General features: G+C 38.1%; 1 protein-coding gene across 1 annotated transcript in view; it reads right to left on the bottom strand.

The window, feature by feature from the left end:
* LOC143021945 (uncharacterized) overlaps positions 1 to 5,000 on the bottom strand; it is a 183,610-nt gene that overhangs the window by 94,484 nt on the left and 84,126 nt on the right. The window lies entirely within an intron of this gene.

The following is a 5,000-nucleotide window of genomic DNA, read 5'->3' on the forward strand; positions in this document are numbered from 1 at the left end:
CACACATACAGAACACAAACATTCTGAGGGTTCAGGATTCGTAGAATGAACCTCCTGAAGTGTGGGAGGTTCTTCCGTCCACTGCTTCTTTGGTCAATAAACACAACTTGAACGAAATTCTGGAAAAAAAAACTTGTCCCCACTGTTTTGCCACAATCTTTCGTAATCAGTTACCATTGTGGCATGACATTTGGGGCAAGATTTATGGGTAATTTTTCTGGCTACTTTACCAAATGTCGTTCCAAGATTCAACACTGGGATGAAATCGGCGCATCCAATGATTTTGTTTTGATTTGGTTGTCGCCAGACAATTTTATTCAGCTCAGAGAAATTTTGGGGGAAATGGAGGCGAGACCTTTCAGTTGATTGATTCAGATTGACATCATAAAGTTCGCATTAAATTCGAATAAAAATTTACTGATCTTCTAGACCAATGGTCCACACCCTGTGGACACCTAGTGGGCCACAGTATGCCCCAAGTGAGGTCGCAAACCGATATCTAGTGGGATTTTTTAGTGGATTTTAGTGTTAGAAAGTTGTCTTCTTCAGGAGGCAACAGCAATACATAATTATGAGGGATACATTTAGGTAACAGACTGAGAACGCCTAGTAAGGCCACGGAGTGTCAAAGTGAGGCCACAGGAGGAAACAGCAATCCATAAGTATGGGGGATACGCTGAAGAAACAGGTCGGGTTCTCCTGGTCTAGATCTTGTGTTCGAAGGGTGAGTGCTTACCTCTGATAAGTGAGTTGGCAAGTCGGTCTCAGACACAAGTTGAACTCTGAAATATTGTTCTGAGTCTCGAAGACGGAACGTTGTGTTGTGACGGTACAACGCGGATCACTCACTGTGAGGGTTGAGATGAAGACGAAGTGGTCATGAGGGGTAGTAGCTAGGGGCGGTGCTAGTAACTTGCCTTATGGGGACAGATCGATCGCGGAAGTGGCAGTGCTGGTTATGGCAAGAGTGTTTATATAGGGACGAACGTGAGGGTTATGGTATCTCATCTCTCCCCACCCTCCATGCCTCCCCCTGCTTTTTTGGCTCGCCCATTTCTTCTGCTATGCGTGTACTTTGGCAAGGTCGCTTCAGCAGAGAAAGGACGTCTTAGAGACAGACGGAGCGGTTGGTGGGGTACAGGTGGAGTCGTCGTCGTTGTTGTTGTTGTTGTCGTTGTCGTTGTCGTCGTTGTTGTTGTCGTTGTTGTTGTCGTTGTCGTTGTCGTTGTCGTTGTCGTTGTCGTTGTCGTTGTCGTTGTCGTTGTCGTTGTCGTTGTCGCTGTCGTTGTCGTTGTTAATGTCGTTGTCGTTGTTGGGTCTTACCTGATCAGAGACCTCCCGAAGTTAGATTCCTGACGTCGCCAACAAGGACGGGAAGAGGTTGAGTGGTTGGGCGAGAAGTTGTGACGACAATATACTGTACCTTGGCTTCCTCCATCCAGACACAGTCTGCCAGTCGTATTCACCCCTGCCCTCCGAGTCAGGCTGAGACTGTATCGACTTTCTCCTTCGTGCGGAGAAAGCTTGACCAACAGGAACGCGTATCTCGCCACCAGCACGAAGATTTGTCACGAAGTCTTTTGCGAAGTGCTGGAAGGCCCAGAACGGTGATCCCGAAGTGGACTCATGTTTTCTCTCGTGAAGCAAAGATCTCTCTTACAGTCGCATGAATCTTTGTGAATCATTATTTGTAAGGATTGTACCTTTCGTTCTACAAGTCAGCGTTCCACAAACCAGGGGAGATTAATTATGATCAGAGTAATGTGCTCCTTCAAGAATTACTATTCATTTAAATTATACCCAGCATGCGAATTGGCTACGTGTTTTATGCAGTCAATATTTCTATCACTTTAGTGACATCTTTACGGAAGCAGTTACTGTTTTTTTTTTTTTTTTTGAGAGAGAGAGAGAGAGGAGACTAGTGTCTCAAAAATAATGCTGATAACTTTTAATTTCTACTTCCCCCCCTCGTTCAGCTACCCTTCTCTACCACCTACATAATTCCACCTATTCGGCGCACTATGGATAAAAACAGATAAAATACCTCTTTAAAATTATGCATGCCAGAGAATGATTTACGTATCCAAAATCATCTGTCAAAATAATCATGCATATCATAATACGTCTGTAGCACAACTGCCTCTGTTCATCTCTGACAAAAATTACACATAATGAAAAGGAAATGTTTATAATGGCGGTCCTCTGAATTTGCCATATTTCTAATTCTTAATAAAAAAAAAAAAAAAAAAAAAAAATTGGAGAACCACCGCTCTGAATGTCTTTGGCGTAAATGTGAGTTTCACCACCATCTTTGCAGAACCTCATTTCGCATTTATTCAGCAATTACCAGAGCTTCTTTCCTTGGGGAACAACATCCCTCCAAAGAGATGGAGTCATAGAGATGTTAAGGAAGAGATTGAGGACGGTTTCAGCATAGAGGGAGTATAGAAATTGTTCAGGATGTTTTTCGTAAAAGACCCAAAGTTAAGTTTCTTGCCCAGGAAACCTTCAGGAAATCCTGTTGGTTAGATTCAGCACCATCCCACGGAGCACCACCGAACACCAAAAATTCACCAGATCTTCTTTCCTTGAGGACAATATATACATATATATGTACGTACATACGTAATTACATACATACATTCATACATACATGCATACATACATGCATGCATACATACATAATACATACATATATACATACATACATACATACATACATACATACATACATACATACATACATACATACATACATACATACACTTCCTTTTGGCCTACGCTGGAATAGAGACCGAGCTGCCCAAGTACCGTCGGGGAACCTCCAGGTCGAGAATCGGATTGTTCCTTTTGTACGGCCTGAGTGGTTCGATGCTATCGCCTTTGTTTCAGAATAAGCAGTCGCTACGGCAAAGGTTCGAGTCCTTGCGGTGGAACTTATTTCCATTTGTCAAAATGACACACACACACACACACACACACACACACACACACACACACACACACACACACACACACACACACACACATATGTATATATATATATATGTATATACATATATATATATATATATACATCTACATATATACATATATAGATGTATGTATGTATATATATATATGTATATATATATATATATATACATACACATACATATATATTATAATAAAGTAGTAGCCTCTGTCTGTCTGATTGTTTAATTGTTTGTTTGTATTTACACGAACTCCTTCTAGGGTTTTAGAGATAGACCCCCATAACTATATATATTCTGATACCCTATCACTCCAGGTACTTGGATAACTATATCTCATTTCGAGAAAAAAAATATTTTGGTTAGGGTTAAAGGTTAAAGTTAGGAGGCTTATGTAGTTTCCCCTGAAGTCGCGTAATATTTTTTGTGACTTAAGGATTAATATGATTAAACAAACCATTGTATGTGTCCATAAATATTATTTACATTTGTGAAATTAATGTTGCCACAAACCATGATAGCTTTTGTAAGAAGAAAGCATGTTTATGGAAAATGATTGTATAATTTTACCAAATGTTGAAATATTTGTTATTTTCATTTAATTTTTGTGCGGGCGGAAATAGTTCATTCACAAACTCCTACGTTTTTGCAGATAGATCCCTATAACTATATATATTCTGAAGATAAATAAAATAGATACATTTCTTCACCTTTCAGCTGTAGACATTTATTGTCAATCCACACACACACACACACACACACACACACACACACACACACACATGCACATACACACGCACACAAAAGAATGTGTACACATGATATTTGTGTTTGTGTATGCATGTATTTTCAAACTAGGGTTTCCCAACTTCGGGAGGGGGGCGCACACCTGGGAGGGGGAGTATTTAAAGCTATATTTAATTTAAAAAAATATATTTTGGTTAGGGTTAAGGGTTAAAGTTAGGTGGTTTATGGTGAGGGAACACGCCACTACTGTAGTCCCCCCTTAAGTTATTATTTTTGTAACAAAAGAATCAATATAATTAAACAAACCATTGTATGTGTTCATAAATATTATTTATATTTGTGAAATTAATGTTGCCACAAACCATGATAGCTTTTGTAAGAAAAAATCATTCAAATGTAAAATGATTGTATAATTTTACCAAATGTTGAAATATTGCTTATTTTCATTTAATTTTAGTGCGGCGGAAATTAGTTATTTACAAGCTCTTTCTAGGTTTTTCCTAGTAAACCCCTATAACCATATATATTCTGAAGATAAATAAATCGATACATTTCTTCACCTTTTAGCTGTAGGCATTTATTGTCAATCCACACACACGCACACAAAAGGATGTCCACCTGATATTTGTGTTTGTGTATGCATGTATTTTCAAACTAGGGTTCCCCAACCTTCGGGTAGGGGGGCGCACATCTGGGAGGGGGAGTGTTTAAAGCAATGTTTCATTTAAAAAATATTTTGGTTAGTGTTAAGGGTTAAAGTTAGGAATGGTGTGGTTAGGTTAGGGATTATTCACGAACAATTAACTTTGAATTGCTATTTTACAAATACTATCATAAACAGAAAGAAATTTATCAACTTTTTATTTGTTGTTTTTGTAAAATTGATTTACAAGCAAAAAGAAAAAAAAATGTAATTTTGAATTGATACATGAAAAAAATACTGTTTTCACATTTTTCATGCGTTACATTTTCCATTGTGTTATATTGATAAATGTAACTTTTCTCCACAAATTCTATCAAAATTAAAACAATCAGCATTTGCCCGCAGCAACAAGAAAAACGAAAACAAATTATAATGTAATTTTGAATTGATACATTAAAAAATACTATTTTCACATTTTTCGTGCGTTACATTTTCCATTGAGTTATATTGTTATGTGTAACTTTTCTCCGCAAATTCTATTAGAATTAAAATAATCAGCATTTGCCCGCAGCAACGCTCGGGTAATTTGGCTAGTATATACAATAAGAATGGTACATAATAAGAACAGGGGAAGGTGG

Source organism: Oratosquilla oratoria, chromosome 43, assembly GCF_046742065.1.
Source record: "Oratosquilla oratoria isolate Oo_2021 chromosome 43, ASM4674206v1, whole genome shotgun sequence".
NCBI classification, from domain to species: Eukaryota; Metazoa; Arthropoda; class Malacostraca; order Stomatopoda; family Squillidae; genus Oratosquilla; species Oratosquilla oratoria.